This window comes from Papio anubis, chromosome 1 (genome assembly GCF_008728515.1).
Source record: "Papio anubis isolate 15944 chromosome 1, Panubis1.0, whole genome shotgun sequence".
Classification (NCBI taxonomy): domain Eukaryota; kingdom Metazoa; phylum Chordata; class Mammalia; order Primates; family Cercopithecidae; genus Papio; species Papio anubis.
Window position 1 is genome coordinate 124,394,345 of NC_044976.1, and position 16,046 is coordinate 124,410,390.

Genomic DNA, 16,046 nt, shown 5'->3' on the forward strand with positions numbered 1-16,046 from the left:
CAAGCAATCCTCCTGCCTCAGCCTCCCAGAATGTTGAGATTACAGGCGTGAGCCACCACGTCTGGCCTAAACATCACTTTTATATACACTGGGAAACCAAAAAATTTGTGTGACTTGCTTTATTGCAGTATTTGCTTTATTGTGGTGGTCTGGAATGGAACATACAAAATCTCTGAGGTATGTCTGTACTTTAGAAAAGTACACAGTAAGGCAGTGGCTTGTATATGTAATCCCAGTGACTCAAGAGGCTAAGGCAAGAGGATCACTGGAGGCTGAGAGTTTGAGACCAGCCTGGGAGACTCTAAAAAAAAAAAAATTTGTTATTATTATTTTTTGAGAAGGTCTCAGTCTGTCACCCAGGCTGGAGTGCAGTGGCACAATCTCGGCTCACTGTAACCTCTGCCTCCCAGGTTCAAGTGATTCTCATGCCTCAGCCTTCCAAGTAGCTGAGATTACAGGTGTTCACCACCACACTAGGCTAATTTTTGTATTTTTAGTAGAGACGAGGTTTCACCATGTTGGTCAGGCTGGTCTTGAACTCCTGACCTCAAGTGAGCCACCCACCTTGGCCTCCCAAAGTGCTAGGATTACACGCATAAGCCACTGCACCCGGCCTAAAAAAATAAAAAAAGAAAAAAAAGAAAAAAAAAATTAGCTGGGCATAGTGACTGAGGTGGGAAGATCATTTGAGCCCAGGAGTTTGAGGCTGCAGTGAGCTATGATGCACCACTCTACTCCAGCCTGGGTGACAAAGCAAGACCCCGTCTCTTAAGTACACACAGCAAGATATATACATTTAAGTTGATATACTACAGTATTCTAAGTTTTGAGATATATTCATGAGCATTGATAGTATGACAAAACAACAAAATTCAATAACCTAGACCTAGAGTTTGGGATGCCATCATTACCTTGGCTCCTTGAACTGTCATTATACAAATAGCTGAAAGTAAATCAAAAAATTTCCCCTTACTATACACTAATGATTCAAGAAAGAAACTGACCCATCAGAGGCTGCGAGAAACCAAAACCCAGATATACGAATGTCTGAGGTAAGTCGTTCCTAATAGGTAGCTTGAGAATTCTGACCAATCTGTCCACGGCTACTTGTCTTCACTAATCTATAAACCTCAACTTTATGCACTCACAACCATGCCTGCCTCAAAATCCAATGTAAAATGGACAAGCTTTGAAAACATTATGCTGAGTAAAATAAACCAGACACAAAAGGATAAATATTGTATGGTTCCACATATATGAGGTACCTAGAGATAGAAAGTATAATAGAGGACTGAGCACGGTGGCAAGTGCCTATAATTCTAGCTACTTGGGAGGCTGGGGTGGGAGGAATGCTTGAGCCTCAGGAGTTGAAGACCAGCCTAGGCAACAGAGTAAGATGCCCTTATCTCAAAAACAGTAACAACAAAAACAAACAAACAAAACCCAAAACAAAACAAACAAACAAAAAAACAGTAGAATAGAGGTTTCCAGCTAAGGTAGGGGTGGGGAGTGACGGTTATTGTTTAATGGGAACAGTCTCCGGGATGAAGAAAAAGTTCTGCAAGTAGATAGTGGTGGTGGTTGCAAAACAATGTGAATGTACTTAAATCCACTGAATTATATACTTACAAATGTTTAAGATAGTAAATTTTATATTACATATATTTTACCACAATAAAATTGCAAAATCAAAATCCAACATAACTATTACGAAAGGGCACACATGATCTTTTTAGGGTGATTGTAAATGTTCTTCTAAAATGGACTGTTGTGATGGTTGCACAACTTTGTAAATATACTAAAAATAAATTCTACAGTTAAATTACGCCTCCATTATAAATTTGTAAAAATAATATTCACTGAAAATTTATCACATAAATATTCCTCTGCAAAAAAAAGAAAATTTTGTAAAATGAAGGTTGTATATTGCCTTTTAATGCCTAACCAATCTTTTTTTGTTTCTTCTGTGATCCTAATAGTAACAGCTACTATTTCTTAACCACCCACTTAAAGCCAAACATGCTATTGGGCACTTTATCATGTATTCTTCCTTGAATTTTTTTTTCTCCATTCCAGTTGGAGAAGAAACTTAGTTAAATCTTTTCAACAAGTTACTAAGTAGGTAGTATTGTTTCTACTTCACAGGTGCGAAGAGGTGTATCCCAATTGCAAAGCTTTAGAGAGTAAATCTGGAATTACAACACAGGTCTAGCTCACTTCCACAATCTATTACACAGTACAACACCCTTCTCAGAGGCAGACTTCTTAAGAAGCAAGTACTGTGTAGTAAGTACTTCTTAAGAAGCAAGTATCTACCCCACAAATATTAATCATATACTACATGTCAAAGTCAGGCATTAGGAGTAAAGATTTTTAGAAAAAGACTAAGTTACTGTTTTCCAGAATTTCATTCCAATAGAAGGATGTGCATATAACAAAAATACATACTTGGATGTTTACATGAACTCATTTTCTCCGCCTTTTTTTTTTTTTGTTTTGAGATGGAGTTTTTGCTCTGTTGCCCAGGCTGGAGTGCAATGGTGCAATCTCAGCTCACTGCAAAGAGACGTGCCCTGCCTCTCCTTTTTGTCTCACTCTGTCATCCAGGCTGGAGTACAGTGGTGCAATCATGGCTCACTGAAGCCTGGGCCCCTGGGTTCAAGCAACTCTCATGCCTCAGCCTCCTGAGTAGCTGGAACTACAGATGTGTGCCACCATGTGCATATTTTCTCTTTTACATTCAGAGGAAGAACACAGAATTGATAGGAGTTGGTGACTGAGATTTGCAGTCAGAGAAAAGGATTATTCCCTGGCTTCAGCTTTTGCCTTTCGGTGAATTTTCTCTTTACTGAAATGCGAGGATGAAAAGTAGTATATAAGAAGGCAGAGGCTGGGCACAGTGGTTCACGCCTGTAATCCTAGCACTTTGGGAGGCTCAGGATGGCAGATCACTTGAGGCTGGGAGTTTGAGACCAGCCTGGCCAGCATGGCAAAAGCCTGTCCCTACTAAAAATACAAAAATTGCCAGGTGTGGTGGTGCATGCCTGTAATACCAGCTACTCGGGTGGCTGAGGCATGAGCATCACTTGAACCTGGGAGGCAGAGGTTGCAATGAACTGAGATGAGGCCACCTCACTCCAGCCTGGGTGACAGAACGAGACCCTGTCTCAAAAAAAAAAAAAAAAAAAAAAGTTCAAGGAAGAGAGTAGTTGTGTCAAACAACTGTAGCAGAAAAAGAAAAATGTCCAACTTTAAACTTGCTGTTGGACTCCTATAAGAAACAAGAATGCCAAATGAAATCACTCTACATTCATGCTTGTGAAGTTTCTGACAACATCAAACCAAAACCTGGATTTGCAGCAAAGACTTAAGAGGATCCTGAGAGGCAGACAGAGGACAGGGGAATGAAGAGGTGATTTGAACAAAATAAATTAACGTACTGGAGTACCTGCTCTGTATAAGGCAACGTACAAGGCTCTTTATATTTGTCCTTTGTTCTTCCATTTAATCACATCAGAGAACAGAAAAACCTAAATTGTTAGCTAGGTTGGAAAACCTCTAATTCTCAAAAATGACGAAAGTGAAGCCTATAGTTACATAATGTTACTTAAAAGTTTAAAGTAGCAATAGTCTAAAAGATCTTAACATGGTTATGTTACCTCTGAAAAGTTATCAGTATTTATAATGAACAAGAGACAACAATCCTCACAAAACAATAGTGTTTAACACATAAAAAGTAAGTTTAAAAAACTGTTTTGGCCGGGCGCGGTGGCTCACGCCTGTAATCCCAGCACTTTGGGAGGCCGAGGCGGGAGGATCACAAGGTCAGGAGATCGAGACCACGGTGAAACCCCGCCTCTACTAAAAATACAAAAAATGAGCCAGGTGAGGTGGCGGGCGCCTGTAGTCCCAGCTACTCGGGAGGCTGAGGCAGGAGAATGGCGTGAACCCAGGAGGCGGAGCTTGCAGTGAGCCGAGATCGCGCCACTGCACTCCAGCTTGGGCGAGAGTACGAGACTCCCTCTCAAAATTAAAAAAAAAAAAAAAAAAAAATACTGTTTTGAAGGCTGGGTGCAGTGGCTCACACCTGTAATCCCAGCATTTTGGGAGGCCAAAGCAGGCAGATCACTTGAGGTTAGGAATATGAGACCAGCCTGACCAACATGTTGAGACCGTGTCTCTACTAAAAATACAAAAAATTAGCCAGGCATGATGACGGGTGCCTATAATCCCAGCTGCTTGGGAGGCTGAGGCAGGAGAATCCCCTGAACCTGGAAGGCGGAGGTTGCAGTGAGCTGAGATCATGCCATTGCACTCTAGACCTGGTGACAAAGCGAGAATCTGTCTCAAACAAACAAAAAGCTGTTTTGGTTTAAAATTCCTAAGTAGAAATGAAAACATTTTCTTCTTTTTTTGAGACGGAGTCTCACTTGTTGCCCAGGCTGGAATGCAATGGCATGATCTTGGCTCACTGCTACCTCCGCCTCCCGAGTTAAAGCGATTCTCCTGCCTCAGCCTCCCGAGTAGCTGGGATTACAGGCAACCGTCATAATGCCCGGCTAATTTTTTGTATTTTTAGTAGAGATGGGGTTTCACCATGTTGGTCAGGCTGGTCTCAAACTCCTGACCTCAGGGCATCCACCTGCCTCGGCCTCCCAAAGTCCTGGGGTTACAGGCATGAGCCACTGCGCCCTGCCGAAAATACTAATTATTATTATTTTTTTGGGCGGAGTTTTGCTCTTGTTGCCCAGGCTGGAGTGCAATGGCGCGATCTCGGTTTACCGCAACCTCCGCCTCCCGGGTTCAAGTAATTCTCCTGCCTCAGCCTCCCGAGTAGCTAGGATTACAGGCATGCGCCATCACGCTCAACTAATTTTGTATTTTTAGTAGAGATGCAGTTTCTCCACGTTGGTGAGGCTGGTCTCAGACGAACTCCCAACTTCAGGTGATCCGCCCGCCTCGGCCTCCCAAAGTGCTGGGACTACAGGCGTGAGCCACTGTGCCCGGCCAAAAATATATTCTTAAAAAAAAAATACTTTCATAAATTCTAATTTATCTTTTTAAAATCTAAAAACTTTGAAGTAAATATTAATAAGCAAAAAATTTTCATTTCTTATGTTTCCACTATTTTTTCTGATTCCTCTTCTTGTGACTCAAATAGTCACAAGAAGAGATGTCTCAAATGGTCACAGAGAATTTTATTGTACACACTGAAGAGATTGCATATTCTTATTATAAAATATTTCAAAGATGGAGATAAAGATCCCACATACCCTTTATCTAGTTTCCCCCAATGGTAACATCTTGCAAAACTATAATACTGTATCACCACCAGGATCTCAGCATTGATACAATAAGCAGATCTTCAGATGTCCCATTTTATTAGTATTCATTTGTAGGTATACTTGGTTCTACACAATTTTGTCACATTTTTAGGTTCACGTATCCATTATTACAGTTAAGAAATAGCACCATTCCATCACCTCAAGGATCCCTCGTGTTACCGTTTTATAATAACATCTACCTCTCCCCTCCCATCTCCTGCTACATTCATGCCTAACTCCTAAAAGTCACTAATCTGTTCTCCATTTCGAAAATGTTAGCTTTTCAAATTATTATAAAGTTGGAATCATACAGTATGTAACTTTTAGGATTGGCCTTTTTCACTTAGGATAATTTCCTTGAGATTTATCCAAGTGGCTGCAAGTACCAACAGTTTATTCCTTTTTATTGCTGAGTAGTATTCCATGGTATGGATGTACCATGGTTTATTTACTCACTGAAGGACATCTGAGTTGTTTTCAGCTTTTGGTTATTAGGAATAAAGCTGCTATGAACATTCATGGGAATGTTTTTGTAGAAAAGTTTTCATTTATCTGGGATAAATGCCCAAGTGTGCAACTGCTGAGTCATATGGTAAGTGAATGTTTGGTTTCATAAGAAACTGCCAACCTGTTTTCCTCCATCATATATTCCCAGATGCAATGTACGAGAAATCCAGGTTTTTCACACCCTCACCAGCATTTGGTGGTGCCATTTTTATTACTGTTGTTTAATAGATGGGGTCTCACTATGTTACCCAGGCTGGAGTGCAGTGGCTGTGCAGAGGCACCATCTTAGCAATCTGCAGCCTCAAATTCCGGGCCTCATTCCATCCTCCTATCTCAGCCACTAGAGGAGAAGTGACTTGAAGTGTGGGCCACTGAACCTGACTGGTGTCATTATTTCTTACTTAAGCCATCTGGATAGGTGTGTGGTAGTATTTCATTGTGGTTTCAATTTTCATTTCCCTAATGGCTACTGATGTTCTTTTTACATGTTTATTTGCCATCTGTAATTCTCTTCTATGAAACTTCTGTTCATGTCTTTTGCTCATTTCCTAACCGAGCTCTTTGCTGTTCCTTTTTACAGTTGAGTTTGAGAGTTCTTTATGTATTTTAGATACTAGTCATGAGGCATCTATGTGGTCTCCTATTTTTAGTGAGACAAAACATTAGATAAAACTGAAGCACTGTGTAACTTCACTCTCAACCCTTTCTTCCCCTCCCTCCTCCTTCAGATGTTGTTTCCATTCTCATAAATACTTTAATAAGTTTATTGCATATACATGTAGCCATTAATAATATATAGAATATTTTGTACATTTTTAGAAATTATCACTTCTGTACTATCCTTCATTTTTCTTTCCAATATTGTTTTTGCTTTTTAACATATTTTGTTTGTAGGTATGTATGTATGTATGTATGTATGTGATGGAATTTCACTCCTGTTGCCCAGGCTGTAGTGCAATGGCACGATCTCAGCTCACTGCAGTCCTCCTCCCGGGTTCAAGCAATTCTCCTGCCTCGACCTCCGGAGTAGCTGGGATTACAGGTGCCCGCCACCACTCCTGGCTAATTTTTTTGTATTTTTAGTAGAGACAGGGTTTCACCATGTTGGTCAGGGTGGTCTTAAACTCTTGACTTCAGGTGATCCGCCTGCCTCGGCCTCCCAAAGTGCTGGGATTACAGGCGTGAGCCACCTCGCCCAGCCTTATTTATTTATTTTTGAGACAGAGTCTCGCCGTCACCCAGGCTGGAGTGCAATGGACCATGTTGGCTCACTGCAACCTCCGCTTCCTGGGTTCAAGTGATCCTCCCGCCTCAGCCTCCTGAGTAGCCAGGATTACAGGCTCATGCTGCCATGCCAGGCTAATTTTTGCCACTGCAGCTGGCATTTTTTTTTTTTTTTTTTTTTTTTTTTTTTTTTTAGAGATAGTATCTCACTCTGTTGCCCAGGCTGGAATGTAGTGTGGTGTGATCATGTCTCACTGTAACCTTGACCTCCTGGGCTCAGGCAATCCTCCCACCTCAGCCTCCCAAGCAGCTAGGACTACAGGTGCACACCACCACACATGGCTAATTTTTAAAAAATTGTTTGTCAAGATGGGGTTTTGTTATGCTGCCCAGGTTAGTCTTGAACTCCTGGCCTCACACAATCCTCCTGCTTTGGCTTCCCAAAGCACCAGGATTACAGGTATGAGACACCATGCCCAGCCTTCATTTTTTTTATATTTAAAATCTGTCCAAGTAACTGGATAAAGCTCTACTTCATTTGCTTTAATTGCTGTGTAGAATCCCACAGCAGGAATATACAATTAGTTATCCATTCTCCACCTCAGCATTTAGGGATCAATTTGTTGATGTTAAAACCAATGTTGCAATTTCCACTTCTGGTCAAGATGATTCAAGAGACCAGAGATTTACCCTCTCACCTAAAAGAACCACCACCACCAAAAAAAAAGAAAAAAAGAAAGAAAAAAAAAAGAAAAAAACCATAAAAACAAGGGTTTTGAAAACAATGGACATCAGGCAACAATGGACAGTGACTCCAGAGTGACAAGAAGCAATGAAGTGAGCTCTACAACTGGCCTGGCTTATTGCCCTAAGGGAGTTTCCAGGACATGATGCAGGAGGGGAGGGAGATTGAGGCAAAGCCTGAGAGACTCCTGAGTTGAAGAGATGGAGCTGAGAATATAATGAGATAATGGCAGCCAGATTTCAAAGGACAGAGTATCACAGCAGAGAAAGCTGCAGATAAAGTCTCAGAAGCCCAGAGATCTGTAAAATGATCCCCTCAAATACTGAGGAGATCAGAGTGCTGATCAGCACATGTAACTGAGGCAACTATCCAAGACTGGGGGAAAAAAAACATATGAAAGGAATGGAGCAAGCACTACCCAGCACTCACACGGGGCCAGGAATAGTGCCTATTCTTAATAGCCAGATTAGAAAAACTAAATTTATGGGGTATCGGGTAGAGTGTGCAGGAAAGTCCTACCTTAGTACTACGGAACTTTTAGCCCTAAACTAAGTACTGCTTAGTTTAAGTACTGCCCTAACAAATTATATACTAAAAAAAAAAAAAAAAAAAAAAAGGCAAAGACCCACACAGTTGACAAATACAATAACTGAATTGCAAATCAACCCTCAAGATTTATAGGAATAAAAATAATCCAGCACCCAAAAACATAAAATTCACAATGTCTGGAATTTGATTAAAGATGAACAGGTTTGCAAAGATGCATGAAAACATGACCCATAATGAGAAGAATAATCAATCAGAAGAAATCTATTTACCCAGAACTAATTCTGTTAGAATTAAAATGACTTTAAAACAGATTATTAATACTGTAACTGCATTCCCTATGTTCAAAAAGTTACGCAGAGAAATGGATGATGTACAAAAAGACTCAAGTCAAATTTCTAGAGATGAAGACTAGTGTCTGAGATGAAAACTACAGTGGATTTAACAATAGTGTGGTACTGGCATAAAGACATATATGTGATCAATGGAAAAAAACTCAGAAATACACCCTAATATTTATGGTCAACTGATTTTTCAACAAGGGTCCCAAGACAATTCAATGAGGATTGCTTAAGCACAGGAGGCTGAGGCTGCAGTGAGCCTGATCAAGCCACTGAACTCCTGCCTGGATGACAGAGCCAGACCCTGTATTAGCTTAAATTAAAAAAAAAAAAAAAAGTTCCAGCCTACGCAAAATAGTGATAGCCTGTCTTCTAAAAATAATTTAAAACATTAGGCTAGGCGTGGCGGTGGCTCACACCTGTAATCCCAGCACTTTGGGAGGCTGAGACGGGTGGATCCCATGAGCTCAGGAGTTCAAGACCAGCCTGGGAAATATGACAAAACCCCATGTTTACAAAATATAAAAAATTAGCCAGGTATGGTAGTGCGCGCCTATAGTTCCAGCTACTTTGGCGGGGGCGGCGGAGGGGGGAGGTGTGAGGTGGGAGGATTCCTTGAGCCTGGGAGGCTGAGGCTGCAGTGAGCAATTGCACCACTGCACTGAAGCCTGGGTGACACAGCAAGACTCCATCTCAAAAAAAAAACAAAAAACCCACTAACCAGGCATGGTGGCATGCGTCCACAGTTTCAGCTACTCAGGAGGCTGAGGTGGAAGGACTGTTTAAGCTCAGGTATTTGAGACAGCAGTTTACCATGATTATACCACTGAACTCAACTGGATGACAGAGCAAGACCCTATCTCTATTAAAAAAAGGCAAACAAAAAAACTCCCCAGGCCGGGCGCGGTGGCTCAAGCCTGTAATCCCAGCACTTTGGGAGGCCGAGACGGGTGGATCACGAGGTCAGAAGATCGAGACCATCCTGGCGAACACGGTGAAACCCCGTCTCTACTAAAAAATACAAAAAACTAGCCAGGCGAGATGGCGGGCGCCTGTAGTCCCAGTTACTTGGGAGGCTGAGGCAGGAGAATGGCGTAAACCCGGGAGGCGGAGCTTGCAGTGAGCTGAGATCCGGCCACTGCACTCCAGCCCGGGCGGCAGAGCGAGACTCCGTCTCAAAAACAAAACAAAACAAAACAAAACAAAACAAAACAAAAAACTCCCCAAAAACCATTCCCATAATAATTCTTTTTGCCTTAAAGTTTGTCTTATATTAGTATGGTGACATTAACTTTCTGGTTAATATTTACCTACAACATTTTTTTCACTGTTAATTTCAATTTCTACACCTTTATGTTTTTGACAGTATTTACCTGAATTTGTTTTTCCATTGAATTGTTTCTAAAAAACTGACTAGTACATTTACACTTGTAATGATCACTAATATATTTAGTTTTATTTCTACCATCTTCTGTTCTATTTACCTTGCTTGTTCTGTGCTTCTTTATTGCTATGTTTGTTTTGAGACAGTCTCACTCTGTCATCCAGCCTAGGGTGCAGTGGTGTGAACCTGGCTCAATGCAACCTCTGTCTCCCAGGTTCAAGTGATTCTTCTACCTCAGCCTCTAAAGTAGCTGGGATTACAGGTGTATGCCACCAATGCCCAGCTAATTTTGTATTTTTTGTAGAGATGGGGTTTCACCATATTGGCCACACTGGGCTTGAACTGGCCTCAAGTGATCCACCCATCTCAACCTCCCTAAGTGCTAGGATTACAAGCATGAGCCACCATGTCCAGCCCCTTCTTGTTCTTTGCCTTTTTTTTTTTTTTTTTTTGAGATGGAGTCTCATTCTGTCGCCCAGGCTGGAATGCAGCGGCATGATCTCGGCTCACTGCAACCTCCGCCTCCTGGGTTCAAGCAATTCTCTGCTTCAACCTCCCGAGTAGCTGGGATTACAGGCATCCGCCACCACTCCTGGCTAATTTTTGTATTTTTAGCAGAGACGGGGTTTCACCATGTTGGCCAGGCTGGTCTCAAACTCTTGACCTCGTGATTCACCTGTCTCGGCCTCCCAAAGTGCTGGGATTACAGGTGTGAGCCACTGCACCTGGCCCTTCTTGCTCTTTTATGCCTTCTATTAAATTTTTATTTTTTATTTCAGTCCTATCTTATTTTTAGTTCCAATGAATTAGTCATCATTAGTGTGTTACTTACAGTCAAAGCTATTTTATTTTATTTTGACAGAGTATTGCTCTGTCACCCAGGCTGGAGTGCAATGTCACAATCTCCTGGCTCACTGCAACCTCTGCTTCCTGGTTTCATGTGATTCTTGTGCCTCAGCCTCCCAAGTAACTGAGCCTACAGACGTGCACCACCACGCCTGGCTTTTGTATTTTTAGTGGAGACAGGGTTTCGCCATGTTGGCCAGACTGGTCTCGAACTCCTGGCCTGAAGTGATCTGCCTGCCTCAGCCTCCCAAAGTGCTGGGATCACAGATGGGATTACAGGTGTGACCCATTGTGCCTGGCCTGGAACTTCTATTTTTAATGTCAGTGTTTTTGCAACATTGTACTTAATTGTTGTATTTAGTCCCTGACCTCAGAATGCTTACAGCTGAGTAACTAGACACACTTCTGTGGATAACTAAGAAAGACCACATCTTTTTGAGATGGAGTCTCCCTCTGTCACCTGGCCTGAAGCGCACTGGTAAAATCATAGCTTACTGCAGCCTCACTCCTGAACTCAAGTGATCCTCCTCTTTAGGCCTCCCAAAGCACTGAGATTACAGGCATGAATCACAGAGCCTGGCCTGAGTCTAATTTTCATTCCTTTGCAGTAATCTATTTGGCTGCTTTCGTAAGATCTTTGTCTTTAGTGTTATTCTTTCAGGATTCACTATTTTTTTTCCTTGAAGATTCATACTTAGAAATTATGTGAAATTTTCTGCTATTATCTCTTTGAATGTTGCTACTCTCCATTTTCTCTACCCTATCTTAGAACTCCCATGAGATATATCTTGGACCATCTCACTCTAGTCTTCATGTCTCATCTCTTTTTTCGTATTTTCCGTTTTTAATATTCCTATGCTGCATTCTGTGTAATTTCTATTGTTCCTAATTTTCAACTGTGTTGGATATACTGTTTATATAACGAGTTAATTTTACTGATCTACTTCAAAGCAGATCAACTTTGGATGCATATTAGAATCATCTAAATAACTGTAAAACAAACAAACATACTGATACCACGGTCCAATTCCCAAAGATTCTGATTTAATCAGTCTGCCATTGAACTCATGCAGCTATCCTTTAACAAATTCCCCAGTTAGTTCTATTATTTAGCCAGTGTTGAGAATCACCCCATCACCATACCAACTTGGTATAGTATTTCTTACACCTTAGAAAATTCTTCCCATGACTTCCTGTCGTATTCCAGTCACCGCCCCATGTCCCTGAACCCTTCTACAGCAAAATTCCTCAAGAGTTACCTATACTTGTTGTCTCTTTCTTCTGGCTTAAAACCACTTCAGTTCAGGTTTTATTCCCTCAATTTAAAGAGATTATTTTTTCCAGGTCACTAATTACCTTCATGTTGCCAAGTCCAATAATTATGTATTTATCAATCCTTATTTGAACTTTCAGCAGCATTTTATCAATTCAATCTTCCTTCCTTCTTGAACTGCTTTCTTCACTTGGCTTTCGGGACTTCACATCTCTGGGTCTTATTCTACACTCATGATCCTTTATTCTTAGTCTTCTTCATTAGTTTTTATTCATCTTTCTATCTTCTAACTGTAAAAATGGAGTGTTCCCATGGTTTTAAATAGCATTTATATACTAATTCTCAAATTGATATTCCTAGCTGTCATTCTCCTCCAAAACTCTCTTTATGTAGTCAATTACCTAACTAACATCTCCATTTGGATGGTCTTAGTCCATTTTGTGTGGTGGCTAATGCCTGTAATCCAAGTACTTTGGAAGGCTGAGGCAGGGGGATCATGACGTCAGGAGTTCAAGACCAGCCTGGCAAGATGGTGAAACCCTGTCCCTACTAAAAATACAAAAAAACTAGCCAAGTGTGGTGGTGGGTGCCTGTAATCCCAGCTACTCAGAAGGCTGAGGCATAGCATTGCTTGAACCCGGGAGGCAGAGGTTGCAGTGAACCAAGATCGCGCCACTGCACTCTGGCCTGGGCAACAGCAAGACTCATCTCAAAACAAAACAAAAAACAAACAAAAAACCCCCAGACTGGGTAATTTACATAGGGGTGTGTGTGTGTGTGTGTTCTGTTTTGTTTAGAGATGGAGTCTCTTCATGTTGCCAAATTCCTTGAGCTCAAATGATCCTCCTACCTTAGCATCCCAGGTAGCTGGGGCTATGGGTGTATGTCACTGTACCCAGCTTTCGGTACTTTATAAAGACCAGAAGTTTATTGGCTATTTATTGGCATACAGTTCCAGAAGTTGGGAAGCCTAACATCAAGGTGCTGGCATGTGGTGAAGACCTTCTTGCTGTCTAATAACACAGCAGATGGGCAAAGAGAAGGTGCCCTTCTATAACATTAATCCCACCCATGAGGGTAAAGCCCTAACAACTTAATCACTTCTTAAAGGTCCCACTTCTTAATATTATTACAATGTCAATTAAATTTCAACATAAATTTTGGAGGGACAAACATTCAAACGATAGCAGATATCTAACAAGCATTTTATAATCTTATGTCCAAAACTGTTTCTTCCCCTATTGTTACACATCTTAGCAAATGACACCACCATTCAAACTAAACACTTGGAGTCATTCTTAGTTCCTCTTTCTCATACCCACATGCATTCTATCTGTAAACGCTATCAGCATCACCTTCCAAATGTATTTTAAATTTGATTTTTTTTTCCTTTGAGACATCACCCAGGCTGCAGTGCAGTGGCACGATCTTGGCTCACTGCAACCTCCGCCTTCCGGTTTCAAGCGATTCTCCTGCCTCAGCCTCCCAAGTAGCTGGGATTACAGGCATGCACCACCATGCCCAGCCAATTTTTGCACTTTTAGTAGAGATGGGTTTTACCGGTAATTCTTTTTAATTCTGTTTCTACTGTTACTCTGCTTTCAGTCTATGTCCGATAGAGAAATCACAGTGATCTTTCTAAAATTTAAGATTATAATACTCCTTCGCTCAAAATGCTTAAATGGCATCTGTCGCAGTTTAAAAACACTGTCCCCTTAAAATTCTTCAAAACTCCTCAAATCAGGCCCAGGCACGGGGGCTCATGCCTGTAATCCCAGCACTTTGGGAGGCTGACGTGGGTGGATCACCTGAGGTCAGGAGTTCAAGACCAGCCTGGCCAACATAATGAAACCCTGTCTCTACTAAAAATATAAAAATTAGGCAGTATGGTGGTGGCCGCCTGTGATCCCAACTACTCAGGAGGCTGAGGCAGGAGAATAGCTTGAACCCGGGAGGCAGAGGCTGCAGTGAGTTGAGATCGCACCACTGCACTCCAGCCTGGACAACAGAGCAAGACTCCATCTCAAAAACAAACAAAAAAAGCCTGACTCCTCACATCAAGAGGCAGAGTCTATGTCTTCTTCTCTTCTCTTGAATCTGGCTGGGAGTTGGGGGATGGGGTCTGACTGTTTCAACCAGTTGCTGTGCGATTTCTGCAACTGAGTTGTAAAAAACAATGCAGCTTCTCTCTTATTTACTGAAATACTCAAATCTGGAGCCCTGAGCCACTAAGAAGTTTCACTACCCCAAGGCTGCCATGCTGTGAAAAAAGCCAAGCCTCAGGGAGAGACCACAATAGACACCGAGTTGGCACTCCTCTGCTTTTTGAGTCATTTCAGCCCAGGCACCAGACATGTTACTCTCCTTCACAGTAATTATTATCATCTGACATATTCTATTTGTTCATCTATTTCCCATTCAATAAAATGTAAGCACTCCTTAGGAGAGGTTTCTACTTTATTCAGTGCCTGGCCTACAATATTTACTAGATAAAATATGTGCTGATAAAAGACCATATTCTTGATTACAGGCTCATGCCTGTAATCTCAGCACTTTGGCTATGCTGAGGCAGGTGGATGGCTTCAGTCCAGAAATTCAAGACCAACCTGGGAGACATGGCAAAACCCCATCTCTAGAAAAAAAAAAAAAATTAGCTGGACATGGTGGCACATCCCTGTAGTCCCGGCTACTCCAGAGGCTGCACCCAGGAGGTGGAGAGGGCAGAGCGCTAAGATCATGACACTGCACTCCAGCCTGGGCAACAGAGCAAGACTCTGTCTCAAAGACAAAACAAAACAAAATATTTACAAAATATTCTTTAGCATTTCTAGATTTTCTATTTGATTCTTTTTCAAATGTCTCCTCCAAAGTATTTTTTCTTTTTTTCCAAAATGTTTATATTTAATCCTTTTTTTTTTTTTGAGATGGAGTCTCATTCTGCCACCCAGGCTGGAATGTAATGGTGTGATCTCAGCTCACTGCAACCTCCACCTCCCGGGTTCAAGCGATTCCCCTGCCTCAGCCTCCTGAGTAGCTGGGATTACAGACATGTGCCACCTCACCCAGCTAATGTTTTACATTTTTAGCAGAGGTGGGGTTTCACCATGTTGCCTATGTTGGTCTTGAACTCCAGCAATTTAGGCAATTTAGGGTTGCCTAGCAGGTTAATTTCAACATAACAAAAATTAGCCAGGCGTGGTGGCATGTGCCTATAATCCCAGCTACTCAGGAAGCTGCAGCAGGAGAATCGCTTGAACCCGGGAGGCGGAGGTTGCAGTGAACCAGGAACGCGCCACTATACTACAGCCTGGGTGACAGAGCAAGATTACATCTCAAAAAAAAAAAAAATTCGTTTTATTGTGATAAGAACACTTAACACAAGATCTACCCTCTTAAATTTTCAAGTGTACAATACATTAATGTTGATTAATGTTGACTATAGATACAGTGTTGTATGGCAGATCTCTAGAGCTTTTTCCTCCTGCTTGACATTAATTTTACATACATTGTTTAGCAACTCCCCAATTTCTCCTCCCCCTCAGCCTTTGGCAACCACCATTTAACTGTCAACCTATGAATCTGACTACTTTAGATACCTCACATAAGTAGACTCAGACAGTTATTTGTCTTTCTGTGACTGTCTTATTTCCCTTAGCATAATGTCCTCAAGCTTCATCCATGTTGTCACATGTGGGAGTGCTAATATCTCTTAGGGATCCTGATTTTATTATTTTGGAAATCTAGAAGCATGATTGCTGGACCATCTGGTAGTTCTATATTTAATATGTCAAGGAACCTCCATGTTTTCCATAGTGGCTTCTTGTACCATTTTGCATTCCCACCAATAGTGTGCAAG

At 41.6% G+C, this 16,046-nt stretch overlaps 1 protein-coding gene across 3 annotated transcripts in view; it reads right to left on the bottom strand.

The window, feature by feature from the left end:
• Positions 1-16,046, bottom strand: part of GATAD2B (GATA zinc finger domain containing 2B) — a 123,169-nt gene that overhangs the window by 32,777 nt on the left and 74,346 nt on the right. The window lies entirely within an intron of this gene.